This window comes from Nicotiana sylvestris, chromosome 5, assembly GCF_000393655.2.
Source record: "Nicotiana sylvestris chromosome 5, ASM39365v2, whole genome shotgun sequence".
Taxonomy (NCBI): domain Eukaryota; kingdom Viridiplantae; phylum Streptophyta; class Magnoliopsida; order Solanales; family Solanaceae; genus Nicotiana; species Nicotiana sylvestris.
This window is the reverse complement of record NC_091061.1, coordinates 130,859,799-130,874,370: the sequence shown is the minus strand read 5'-3', so window position 1 is coordinate 130,874,370 and position 14,572 is coordinate 130,859,799. Positions and strand designations below refer to the sequence as shown.

Sequence of the window (14,572 nt, the reverse complement as noted above, 5' to 3'; positions counted from 1 at the left end):
GGGGTATTTTTGTCTGGTTTTTCCTGTGTAGTATAAATAGAACATTTTACTTTTTAGCAGCAGTTTTTGAAAGGCGGTTCGAGAGCAGAGAGAAGCTGAACTCGTGTTACCCTATTATCAGCCTATTTTGGGCCATTTCTTCTAGTTTTAAAGTGGAATCAAGTAGATTAACATTGTAGTTAACTATTATGTCAATTTCATCTATTATTTCTTTGATTTTTGTTACTACTATGTCTAGCTAAACCCATTAGCTAGGGTTGTGGCTCAACCCTAGTGTGGGAAATTGATGGGTGTGATTGTTTAGTGCATGAATGATGTTGGGTGTTTGCTATTTGGATTAATCTTAAGTTTTCACTAAGATTTGGTGGTTGCAAACACTAAGTCTAGCTTAGTGGGTCTTGACTCTTCTTGAGAAAGAGAGTCTATGACCTCAAGATTAACTCCAACAAGGAATCGGGATGGACCCATGAGAATGGTAGTCCCAATTAACGGGTTAAACCTCGAGAGAGTAATTACCCAACTTGAACCATAAGTTGCTTGGGCAAATTAGCCTACCCAATTGGTCTCGAGAGAGTCAATTGGGCAAAATCACTCTCTCTACCGAGAGGTGTGAGAGTGGGTGTAAAAGGTGCAACGGTTATAGCATAAGCCCCATATTCGTCATTCTTGCATTAGGAATTTCTACCCGTTAGTGGACCACCTAGGTAAATGCTGCATCCCTAGTGCTTTTATCTATCTTGCATACAATTTAGAATCATAATTTTAGCATAACCTAGTTTTACAACTGTAGTTGATAAATTGTAGCTCTTAAACAAAAGAAAACCAAAAATGTTAGAAGATCAATTATGAGCTAAAACACTATCCTAGACCATACAAATACTCGACTCCAATTTGAAGTTCCCTATGGAAAATCGACCCCGATATCGCTATTGGGTAAAAGTATTAGCGCCCACTCATTCTTAGGTTGAGTCTGCTGCAATCACTTTTTGGCGTCGTTGCCGGGAATCGAACCCGGGTCACCCGCGTGACAGGCGGGAATACTTACCACTATACTACAACGACCCGCGCCAAGTCCAATGCAATGCAATGGAATGTGTTTCTATGTTGAAAAGGAGGCAAAGAGGACAACAACCTCAAGGTAATTGTGAACAATATGACAACAACAATGATGGTGGTGGGTATTCGAATGAAGGTTTTGATGACCAAACTGAGGAAGTCCAATATGTCAACAACTACCAAGGGAATAGAGGCAACCAAGGGAATCAGCAATGGAGACCCCAAGGTAATTGGGGAAATCAACAAGGCGGCAATTGGAATTACAACAACAATCAAGGAGGCAATTGGGGGAACAATAATTCTGGGAATCAAGGAAATTGGAGCGGGAACAACAATTGGAACAACAACAATGGTGGTCAAGGTAATAGGGGGCAAGGCTATCAAAGGCCCCCAATGTATCAACAGCCCAATAACCCGCTTCCGTTCAAATCTTAAGGGTCGAGTTCGTCGGGAAATGACATGAGTCGAATAGAGAGCATGTTCGAACAAATGATGAAAAAAAGTCAAGATTCCGAGGCCCAATTAGCTTCGCATAACACATCTATCAGGAACTTGGAAGTGCAATTAGGCCAAATCTCTCAATCTTTAAATACTCGCCCAAAGGGTGCTCTACCAAGTGACACGGTAGTAAACCCCAAGGGAGGGCACAACAATCATGTGATGGAAGTGACAACACGAAGTGGAAGAGGCGGTGATGTGCATGCCTCAAGAGATAACCGAGTTCCGGTAGATGAAGATGAGTTGCAAAATGATGAGATCCCATTGGTAGTTGAGGATGTTGTCGAACCAAGTGCAAATGATGATGGGAGAATTGCAATTGATGAGGGTGAGGAGGAGACTCAAGAGGCCGTGAACCCGTCTAGGGAACACGTCATTGATATGCCCGAACCGGAGGTGCCAAAAGCCAAGGCACCCTTGCCTAGACCTCCTCCGCCCTACCCTCAATGGTTGGCCAAGCAAAAGGGTGACAACCAATTTAAGAAATTCATTGAAATGATGAAGAGTTTGACTATCAACGTGCCTTTGGTGGAGGCACTCGAGCAAATGCCGGGATACGCAAAGTTCATGAAAGATTTGGTTACAAAAAAGAGATCAATGGAGTGTGAGACAATCAAGATGACCCATCAAGTGAGCGCAATTGTGCATTCTATGGCTCCAAAACTTGAGGATCCCGGCGCATTCACTATCCCATGTACCATTGGAAGTGCCGACTTTGCAAAAGCCCTTTGCGACTTGGGGGCAAGTATCAATTTAATGCCATATTCGGTCTTCAAGACCTTGGGAATCGGACAACCTCGTCCAACCTCTATGAGGCTTCAAATGGCGGACCGATCAATGAAGCGGCCTTTGGGAATTATTGATGATGTCCTTGTTCGTGTTGATAAGTTCATATTGCCAGCCGATTTCGTGATCTTGGATTTCGAAGTGGATTTTGAGGTGCCTATCATTCATGGGAGGCCCTTCCTAGCTACGGGAAAGGCCTTGGTTGATGTGGAAGCGGGAGAATTGACCTTCTGTATTGATGATGAAAAGGTGGTGTTCCACGTATGCAAATCAATGAGGCAACCAAATAGCAACGAGGCGTGCTCGATTGTTGACATTGTCACGACAGTGATAGTGGATGACACAAGCGCTATGGCTAATGTTGAGGACCCACTTGAGGTCGTGCTATTGAACATGGATGTTGATGATGATGATAGAAGGGTGGAGTGTGTGAATGCATTACATGGCATGGGCTCATATTCTTATGAACCGAGGAAGTTATCTCTTGATCTTGAAAATCACAAAACTCCTCCTACCAAACCATCTATTGAGGAGCCACCGGTGTTGGAGTTGAAACCACTTCCTCCTCACCTCAGGTATGAATTTCTTGGTCCTAATTTTACTTTGCCGGTTATACTTTCTTCTTGCTTGACTAACGTGCAGGTTGAAGCCACTTTGGCGGTTCTTCAAAAGCGCAAGCGGGCAATTGGATGGACCTTGGCGGATATTCGGGGTATTAGCCTCGTGTTTTGCATGCACAAGATAATATTGGAGGATGATGCTAGGCCGTCTCTTGAACATCAAAGGAGACTCAATGAAGCCATGCAAGAGGTGGTTAAAAAGGAAGTCATCAAGTGGCTTGACGCCGGTGTGGTGTATCCAATTTCTAATAGTTCGTGGACTTCTCCAATACAATGTGTGCCAAAGAAGGGAGGAATGATTGTGGTGACTAATGACAATAATGAACTTATTCCGACTCGCACTGTGACGGGTTGGAGGGTATGCATGGACTACCGGAAGTTGAACAAGGTGACTAGAAAGGATCATTTCCCATTGTCGTTCTTGGACCAAATGCTTGATCGACTTGCAGGCCGGGCTTTCTATTGTTTTCTGTATGGGTATTCAGGCTATAACCAAATTCTCATTGCCCCGGAAGACCAAAAAAAGACAACTTTCACATGTCCTTATGGCACATTCGCCTTCTCTCGAATGCCATTTGGGTTATGTAATGCACCCGCGACTTTCCAACGATGTATGATGGCAATCTTCACCGATATGGTGGAAGACATTTTGGAGGTCTTCATGGATGATTTTAGTGTGGTCGGGGACTCTTTCGGTGATTGCTTGCAAAACTTGGATCGTGTATTGGCCCGATGCGAAGACACAAACTTGGTTCTCAATTGGGAGAAATGCCATTTTATGGTAGAAGAAGGCATTGTGTTGGGTCACAAAATTTCAAAAAGAGGGATTGAGGTTGATAAAGCGAAAATTGAGGTTATCTCGAAGCTCCCTCCCCCTACTTCTGTCAAAGGGGTGAGGAGTTTTCTTGGACACGCGGGTTTCTACCGAAGATTCATCAAAGACTTCTCTAAGGTAGTTAACCCGTTGTGTAAATTGCTTGAGAAAGATGCCAAATATGTGTTTGATGAGAAATGTATGGAGGCTTTCGAGCTTCTAAAGCAAAAGTTGACGACTACCCCCATTATTACCGCACCAAATTGGAGCTTGCCCTTTGAGCTCATGTGCGACGCTAGTGATGTTGCGGTGGGGGCGGTCTTGGGCCAAAGAATCAACAAGATGTTCCATCCGGTGTACTACGCAAGTAAGACAATGAATGAAGCTCAAAGGAACTATACGGTCACCGAAAAGGAATTGCTTGCCATTGTTTTTGCCATGGAGAAGTTTCGCCCATACCTTATGGGGGCCAAAGTGATTATTCATACCGATCACGCCGCCCTTAGGTATTTGATGACGAAGAAAGATTCTAAAGCGAGGTTAATGAGATGGGTGCTTCTTCTTCAAGAATTTGATTTGGAGATCATTGATAGAAAAGGTAGTGAAAACCAAGTGGCGGACCACTTGTCTCGATTGGAGGAGGAAGGGAGGCCTTTGGACGGCCTTGAGATAAATGATGCTTTTCCGGATGAGCAACTCCTCTCGGTTTCAATGCTAGACATGCCATGGTTTGCCGACATTGCCAATTACCTTGTTACCGGTGTGGTTCCGTATGAGCTCTCTTCTAACCAAAGGAAGAAGCTCAAGCGGGATTGCTTGGATTACTATTGGGATGAGCCGTATCTTTTTAAAATCTGCACCGATGGTGTAATTCACCGGTGTGTTCCTAAAGAAGAGCAACTGAGTATTGTGGAAGCTTGTCACTCTTCGCCATATGGTGGCCATCATGGCGGGGCAAGGACGACGTCTAAAGTGTTGAGCTGTGGTTTCTATTGGCCTTTGTTGTTCAAGGATGCCAGTGACTTTGTGAAAATATGTGATGAATGCCAACGTGCCGGATGGATTTCGAAGAAAGATGAGATGCCCCTTAACACAATTCTAGAGGTTGACATCTTTGATGTTTGGGGGATAGACTTTATGGGACCATTTGTAAGTTCCTGTGGCAACACTTACATCTTGGTAGCGGTTGACTATGTGTCGAAATGGGTTGAGGCCATAGCTTTGCCAAATAATGAAGCTCGAAGTGTGGTGGCATTTTTGAAAAAGAGTATCTTCACGAGGTTTGGCACTCCACGTGCCATAATTAGTGACGGGGGTTCTCATTTTTGCAACCGGGCTTTTGACTCTCTACTAGCCAAGTATGGGGTAAATCACAAGGTAACCACTCCTTATCATCCTCAAGCGAGTGGCCAAGTTGAGGTGTCCAACCGTGAGATTAAGAGTATTTTATCCAAAACTGTCAATGCAAATAGGACTGACTGGTCGAAGAAATTGGATGATGCTCTTTGGGCTTATCGTACAGCTTTCAAGACGCCGATTGGTATGTCGCCGTATCGGTTGGTGTTTGGGAAGGCTTGTCATCTTCCGGTAGAATTGGAACATAAAGCTATGTGGGCGCTGAAAAAGTTAAACTTAGAATGGGATGTAGCTGCAAATCTTCGGGTGGAGCAATTGAATGAACTTGATGAGTTTAGGTTTCATGCTTACTCCAGCTCGTCCTTGTATAAGGACAAGATGAAGTACCTTCATGACAAGTATGCCAGAGGGAAGGAATTCAAAGTGGGTGATATGGTTCTTCTTTTCAATTCCCGGTTGAGGTTATTTCCGGGCAAGTTGAAGTCCAAGTGGAGCGGCCCTTTTGAAGTGGTTGGGATAACTCCCTTTGGTGCCATTGATCTCAAAAATAAAAAGGGTGAAGTCTTCCGAGTCAATGGGCATCGCGTCAAGCATTATTTGAGAAAGATTGATGACAGCCACGTGGTGGCGCGCATTCATTTGAAATGACTGTGATGGTAACATGCGTCGTGTCGCGACGTTAAATTAGGCGCTTCGTGGGAGACAACCCATGTCTTTTTCCTTTTATTTGTTTTTCTGTTGTAGAGTAGGATTTTTGAGCTGATAATTTGTGAAGTGTTGCAGGGATTATGTTGAACCAGTGCAGGGAAAAAGTACAAAAGAAATGATCAGTCCATGGAAATTGCCCCACGCGGCCGCACATCAAAGTAGTGCGGTCCGCGTGGGCTTGAGCAGCAGTGAGTTCATCCTCAGAAAAAAATTCAACGCGGACCGCATCCCTTTCTGTGCGGTCCGCATGTGAGAAGCTGGAATTACCAAGTCTCTGATAAACTCCCACGCGGCCGCGCATCAAAGCAGTGTGGTCCGCGTGGGCTGAGTAGTCAAAATGTGACTAAAAGAAAACCAGCGCGGACCGCGGCCATTTTTGTGCGGCCGAGCTGGTAGGTAAGCTGAAAGCCCCAGGGTTTTTCTATAAATAGAAGCCTTGGGCCTCATTTGAACCTTTTCGTAAATTTTCATCTGGAGCTCTAAATTTTCACTGTTCATCCGCACTCCCTGCTCATTTAGTCGATTTTTCACTAATCCCTAGTAACAAATCTTGTTCATTTCACACATAGCCTAATTTTTTGTTTCTTCTCATTACTCTCTACTAGTATAACTTCTTATTTTCATTTTTTCTTCTTAATGACTGTTAGTTTGGATTTCTATTGTTTAGTGAGACTTAGGGGCATAAATCCATGTAATTAATTGAGTAGGGACACTGAGGGGTCAAATTCCGATCAAAATGGGACTTAAAGAGAATTTTTTTTTCTGCCTCAGTTAAATCTGCCCTATGCGGCCGCACAGCATTTTTGCGCGGTCCGCGTCCATTTCTATGGGGTCCGCGTGAGTCCAGTGCGGCCGCGGTCCAAAACAGTGCGGACCGCGTGTGAAAAGTTCAGAGAAGTCACCATTTTGGCAGTTCACTTGTGCGGTCCGCGTCCATTTCTGTGCGGTCCGCACTGAAGCTACGCGGCCGCAACACAAAACAGTGCGGACCGCGTCGGTTCATTCAGAGAAACCATTGTGTGAATCAGTAAACTGCGCGGACCGCGTGCCTTTTGGTGCGGTCCGCGTTCCTCTGTCTGTGAAACTGTGTCTGCAATTCTTTCATTCAATTGAATTGTCCATTTCATATCATGTGCTTTTACTAACAATGCTAGACATGTCTTCCTTGCAGACAATGGTTCAAAAATATGTGGCTAAGAAGCGAACGGGGAAACAAATACAATCCGGGAGAGGTGGTTCCTCCCGTGGGGGAAGGGGAAAAGGAATTGTAAAGCTAAATCCTAAGACCAGGGAAGCAGATAAAGCCGCATCTCACTCCACGGGGAGTGAGTATGCTCCGTCACGGAGCATTACCTCGGAGTCTTCTCCAATACAATGTCCACTTCATTCCAACTCTGTGACCCTCCTTCCCCGAATCATGATGATATAGCCTCTTCCAAGGAGCCGGTCTATGTTATCTCGGACTCATCTGATGAGTCCGGAGCAGAAAAAGACAAGGGGAGCACTTACTCCACGTCTCCCACAGCTTCAATATCAGGGGATAGTGGAGGATATGCCGAAGGGGGTGAACCACAGGTTGGAGGTATAGAGAGAACCAGGAAACAGAAGCATGGGAGGATAGGTTTGTCAGCGAGGTCGCTTTCCACAAATTCAGGGAATGGTGGCCGAAGAGAAAGTTGATTCCGGAAAGGCGGTTCATAGACGTCGATCTTGTCCCACTCAACCCTCACGTGCAAGCACAATTTCGCACTAGAGAGGGTTGGGGATTCTTCAAAGAGAGAGTCGAATTTGCAAACGAGCATATGGTGAAGGAGTTTTATTGCAATGTTCACCACACAGTTCGGAACTCCAAAGCAACAAAAGTGAGGGACAAGATAGTAGTCTTTGATGGGAAGTCGCTGAATGACTTTTTGGGGTTTGCAGATGAGGACGAGTCTCAATATCTTGAGAAGCTAGCATTAAAAGAGGAGGTTCGTCCGTGGTTGGTCGAGCATTTAGCAGCTCCAGGTACAGTCCCTGTGTGGTTGAAGGCACAGGAAAAGATTTTGCGGAACACCCTCAACTTTGAAGCAAAAGGGTGGTTAACCTTCGTGTGTAGTCGACTTGACTCGTCTACACACGATCACTCCGTCCCCCTTCCTCGGGCTGTCTTGGTGGCAGCTATCATGGCGGGCTTCCCTCTGAATGTGGGAAACATAATGTCGAGGGTGATTTATCAAGTCGGGAACGAAACAAAAACAAACTTCCCCTTTCCGAACACACTCCCCCTTTACTTCAGAGCGTTGAAAGTGAAGAAGAAAAGATATGATGTTACAGTACCTCCAGTGGCCCCCTACTCATGGTATGATCAGTTGGGTCCAAACAACCCAAAGAGAGGAAATAAAACTCCAGCTTCTACCTTCTCCGCACCTGGCCAGTCTGAAGAGCCAGTTGCGACAGAGCAGCCCTCTGACCCTACTCCTGATGAGACACTTCCCCCAGGTCCTTCCTCCACAGCTGGTCCATCAGTTGCATCTGATCCGGTGATTCCTTCATCAAAGACTCACCCGTTCACTGCCAACCAACTCGCACACTCCCTTGCCAGTTTAAACAACTGGATGTCAGTTGTGACATCCAAGTTATCTTCTTTGACCACTGTTGTGCAGGCACAGAGAGCACCAGCTACTGTAGAGATTCCCTCCGCCATTGAGGATGTTTTGAAAAAGATCCTGGCCAACCAGGAAAAGATGATGGAAACACAGGATACCTTGACCAAGGTGGTTGGGGAACATGGAAAAGCTTTGGAAAAATTGGCTCGGGAGCACAAAAAGCTAAGGAAACAGAAAGCTTCCAAGGAGTCAGTTACACAGTTGAGAGGGGATGTGGACAAGCTGCTAGCGGATCAGATGCCATTCGACTTATTATTTGGAGATCTAGCTGGAGAGCCAGCAAAAGAGCAACCATAGGCAGAGGAGGATAGGCCAAGGAAGAAGAGGAAGCTCCCTAATACAGAGGGAATAGTGATTGAGGTGGCTCCCCCGTCTAGTACAGCAGATGTTGAGACCTCTTCAGTTCCACCAGTTGATGAGCAGGATCATGAGCAGACACCTGTCCCAGCAGCACAGCAGCAGCAGGCTGGGGACCAGTTTGATGAGGCTTGAGGGGCCGCTCTATATCCTTTGCTTATTTTTTATTTTTGATGTCTTATTTGGTAGTTAGCATTGGGGGCAATGCTAGCTCTTATTCATGGGGGTGTGGCCCTAATATTTGGATTAACTGTCAGGATGACTGTATATATTATTTTACCTTCTTTTAATTTCTATACATTAGTAGTGGATAGATGGTTTGTGTATAACTGTTCATTCTAGATGATCTCCAGAGTTTATGTATATATTCATTTCCCCCTGGTTGTATATTCTACTCCCCGTTTGTACATATTCATTAGGTTTTCATCTTGATTTTCTATTTTCGTTTTAGTTGCAAAGTTAGGCTCGTAGCCTTTGTGTTTTGTTTTGGCGTTTGCAATAAGCCCTTGGTTTTCTTAATGCCACGGTTTTTTCCAAGGGTAGATATTGTGCGAACCGGGTGGCTCTTCCCAATGATAGATGGTGTGACAACCTTCTTAAGGGTTTGAGTCTGTTTTTTGATTTTTCTTTTCTTTTTCTTTTTTAATTTTCAAGTTTTTGTAGTTAAGGATACCTCAGGCAAAGACTCACTTGGGCCTAACACATTTGCCTTTGATCCTATGGTCGAAGACATTATGTTGTGTTTAGGATGGTGAAAGTTGTGGCCTTGAGACTCTTGTGTTGACCAAATAATCATCACGTGGTCATTTTGGGCCATGGGGAGCTTGAATCATATCTAAGGTTGTTGTGGGCCCTCGACTCCGTCTTAGGCAACCCTTGAGTGTGTGTGTTGAGAATTCGAATCGCGAGCCCAAGTACCGAGCCGATGGTCTAGAACTTGCCCTGAATGTTTGTTGAGGCGAAATCATAGGTAGAACTTGACTTGAGACGTGAGTATAGGCTCTCCTTGATCCAAAATGCAAAATTTGAACACTTTTCATGACCTACCAATGAAATAATCCCTAGTTCAACCCTTTTGAGCCTTAAATCTTTTTCGTTTATGAACCAAGCTAAAAACCTATACCTGTTCCTAACGAAACCCCCTCTTGGCACCCAAATCTTCCCTTGAGTAAATGGAAAATGTCTAAGTTTGTGGGGGAGAGACAGGAAGGGCATCAATGTGCTAAAAAAGATGCAAAAGCAAAAGAAAAGGAAGGCAATGAAAAAGAGAAAAAGACAAAAAGAAAGACAAAAATGAATAAAAACCAAAACGGGAATCCAAGGACGACAAAAAGAAGTGAAAAAGGTGTAGAAAAGTGATAAAAAGGAGAAAGGATTTGAATTGCAAAAGAAAGAGTGACAATGTGTCCCTCTAACCCCTTGAAAGAAGTGAACTACTCAATTGAGTCAAGAAAGTGTGCCAAAATAAATCAAAAGAAGGGCTTAAGGGAAGATTAAACCCATTTGAACAAAAACACGTCCTACCTTTACCAAAAGCCTTCACAATGACTCCTCAAAAGCCCTATATGATCTTGAGTTGAGGGAAGCCTACATTAGTGGATACTTACATAAGGGGCAAGCATATGGTACTTAGAGCCGGACTCAGGGCCTCTTCTTTGTGAGAGACGAGAGAGAAATCCATTCATCTCGATTTGTGTGCAAATACCCTAATAGGTGAGATTCACTCAGGGAAAGTCAAGGATGTGTGAGTTTGGGTTCCATGATGACCAAAGAAATTGAGAAAGGTTCCGTGATGAAATGTGTCAACTCTTGATGCTCTTGTGTCGCACTTGATCCACAAGTTTGCAAGTTTAAATATGTTGAGGATGCATTTGCATTGAGGGCAGTTGCTAGTCCCAATTGATGCCTGCTGAGGTTACTTTAGGATAAACAGGAATTACTTGGTTGTTTTCCATTGAGGGGTAGGTCTCATTTTATTTGCTTGAGGACAAGCAAAGGTTTAAGTTTGGGAGAGTTGATAACTGCGATTTCTGCATGTTTTTTATACCCATTCTTACCTGAGCTTTGTGCATTTATTGCCATATAATAGTCCCAAAATGCTTACAAATGACACTTGATTGCAGGTTTGAGCGACAAGATGACAAATACTAAAGATCGGCTCAAAAAGGAGTGAAATATGCCAAGTGTCAAGAGACAACTGAAAGGGGGGATCAAAAGGCCCTGCGCGGTCCGCACTGTTCTGTCACGCGACCGCGCAGGAGAGTTCAGAAGCTGGGCATATCCAAGTTCAACCTGCGCGAACCGCACTGTTTTGCCACGCGGCCGCGCAGGAAAGTTCAGAGGCCATGATATTTTTAAGATAAGTTGCGCGGTCCACGTCCCTTTTTGTGTGGTCCGCGCCTAAGAGAATCAGAGAAGCAATCACTCGAGACAAAAGCCCATGCGACCGCGCACCTAATCAGTGCGGTCCGCGTGGATGAAGTTCATGCGGCCGCACGTCACTTTTGTGCGGTCCGCGCCCCCCAGTACCAGATGCAAGTAATGAAGACCCAGAGCCCTACGCGGCCGCGCGTCATTTGTGCGCGGTCCGCGCCATACCCTCAGGGGTATTTTTTCCGGTTTTTCCTGTGTAGTATAAATAGAACATTTTACTTTTTAGCAGCAGTTTTTGAAAGGCGGTTCGAGAGCAGAGAGCAGCTGAACTTGTGTTACCCTATTATCATCCTATTTTGGGCCATTTCTTCTAGTTTTAAAGTGGAATCAAGTAGATTAACATTGTAGTTAACTATTATGTCAATTTCATCTATTATTTCTTTGATTTTTGTTACTACTATGTCTAGCTAAACCCATTAGCTAGGGTTGTGGCTCAACCCTAGTGTGGGAAATTGATGGGTGTGATTGTTTAGTGCATGAATGATGTTGGGTGTTTGCTATTTGGATTAATCTTAAGTTTTCACTAAGATTTGGTGGTTGCAAACACTAAGTCTAGCTTAGTGGGTCTTGACTCTTCTTGAGAAAGAGAGTCTATGACCTCAAGATTAACTCCAACAAGGAATCGGGATGGACCCATGAGAATGGTAGTCCCAATTAACAGGTTAAACCTCGAGAGAGTAATTACCCAACTTGAACCATAAGTTGCTTGGGAAAATTAGCCTACCCAATTGGTCTCGAGAGAGTCAATTGGGCAAAATCACTCTCTCTACCGAGAGGTGTGAGAGTGGGTGTAAAAGGTGCAACGGTTATAGCATAAGCCCCATATTCGTCATTCTTGCATTAGGAATTTCTACCCGTTAGTGGACCACCTAGGTAAATGCTGCATCCCTAGTGCTTTTATCTATCTTGCATACAATTTAGAATCATAATTTTAGCATAACCTAGTTTTACAACTGTAGTTGATAAATTGTAGCTCTTAAACAAAAGAAAACCAAAAATGTTAGAAGATCAATTATGAGCTAAAACACTATCCTAGACTATACAAATACTCGACTCCAATATGAAGTTCCCTGTGGAAAATCGACCCCGATATCGCTATTGGGTAAAAGTATTAGCCCCCACTCATCCTTAGGTTGAGTCTGCTGCGATCAATTTGCCATCGGTCATCAATGATTGGGTTGTTCAAGCTTTTACTCAAGGTCTCAATGCTCGAAGTTCTGTAGCTTCACAATAGTTGAAACATAATTTGATCGAATATCCAACTATCACTTGGGCCGATGTACATAATCGGTATCAGTCGAAGATCAGGGTCGAGGATGATCAACTAGGGGCTCTGATCGGTTCGATTTATTCTAACAGGCCCATGGACAGAGTTAAAAGGGACGTCGACTGGGAACCACGATCGAACAGAGACCGATATCAGCCATACGGTGGAGATCGAAGAAATAACAGGCATGGGCGTAACCCTGTTCGGAATGATAGAAGGAATGATCGGGGATAGAGCTCCCGAGGACTCACGAGAAAAAGTGGTTTCGATAGGGATGTCAGGACCAAAGAAGCACCTCGATTGTCAGAATATAACTTCAACGTGGATGCTTCCACCATAGTATCAGCCATTGGACGTATCAAAGATACCAGGTCGACCTATGCAGATCGATCCGGGCCAGAGAAATCCAAATCAAATATGCAAGTATCATGGTACCCATGGCCATAAAATAGAAGATTGCAGGCAGCTAAGGGAGGAAGTAGCCCGATTGTTCAATGGGGGTCACCTTCGAGAATTCTTAAGTGAGCGGGCTAAGAATCACTTGAAAAACAGAGATTCAAATAGGAAGAATGAGTAAGAGAAGCCGCAACACGTGATTCCCATGATCGTTGGAGGTGTCAACATTCCTCAAGTACCGGTATTTACGTTCACCAAGGTGACGATCACAAGGGAAAAACGAACATGGGACTACTTACTAGAAGAGACCTTGTATTTCAACGACGAGGATACAGAAGGAATCAAACAACCTCATAACGACGCACTGGTTATCTCTGTCCTTATGAATAAAATTCAAGTTAAACGTGTTTTGGTTGATCCAGGTAGCTCGGACAACATTATTCGATCAAGGGTCGTAGAGCAGCTTGGCCTACAAGATTAAATTGTGCCTGCAACCCAAGTACTTAACGGTTTCAATATGGCAAGCGAAACTGCCAAAGGTGAGATTATTTTTCCAGTAAATGTGGCCGGGACCATCGAAGAAACAAAGTTCCAAGCAATCAAGGGTGACATGAGATACAACGCTCTTCTCAGAAGGCCTTGGATCCATAACATGAGGGCAGTACCCTCGACCCTTCACCAAATTCTAAAGTTCCCGACATCTGAAAGAGTCAAAACAGTGTATGGGGAACAGCATGCTGCTAAGGAGATGTTGCAATTGACGAAGTAATATTGGTGTCAGCACTTTCTTCAACAAAGGGATCAGACTCAAAGGGAAAACAAGAGGCTAAATAGCAACCATAGACGCCATCCTCGACCCAACTAGAGAAGCGGGAGACCGATGAGGGCGATGACTATGGGATACCTCGATCTTTCATAGTTCCCCATGACTCTGATGCCACCAAATCAACGATCGAAGAGCTGGAACAAATCACACTGACCGAATATCAGCTAGAACGAAAGGTATACCTGGGTACGGGGCTAACCCCCGAGCTCAGGAATAAACTTATTCATTTCCTTACAGCTAACATGAATTGCTTTGCTTGGTCCCATCTCGATATGATAGGGATCCCATTATAGATCACTACCTATCAACTGAGCTTAGACCCGAAGTTCCATCCAGTAAAGCAAAATAGAAGGCCCCAGTCCAAGGTTAAGCATGCATTCATCAAGGACGAGTTAACTAAACTTCTCAAAATAGGGTTCATCCCGAAAGTAAAATATCCTGAATGGTTAGCAGACGTAGTGGTGGTCCCTAAGAAGGGAAATAAACTTAGAATGTGCATAGAATATAACGACTTGAACAAGGCCTGCCCTAAGTATTCTTTTCCTTTGCCAAATATCAATCGCATGATCAATGCCACGATCGTCCACAAAATTCTCAGTTTTCTCGATGCCTACTCCGGGTACAATCAAATACAGATGAACCCAGAAAATTAGAAAAAGACTTCGTTTATCACTAGATACAACACCTATTAGTATAACGTATCGTTCGGACTAAAAAACACTAGTGCAACTTATTAACGCCTAGTCAATCGAATGTTCAAAGAACAATAGGGAAATCTGTGGAAGTTTATATTGATGATATGCTAGT

General features: G+C 44.2%; 1 non-coding gene across 1 annotated transcript; it reads right to left on the bottom strand.

Moving 5' to 3' along the window:
* Nucleotides 1-990: 990 nt before the first annotated feature.
* TRNAD-GUC (transfer RNA aspartic acid (anticodon GUC)) lies at nt 991-1,062 on the bottom strand. The gene has a single exon. It is a non-coding gene; the product is annotated as a tRNA-Asp (tRNA).
* Nucleotides 1,063-14,572: the final 13,510 nt, after the last annotated feature.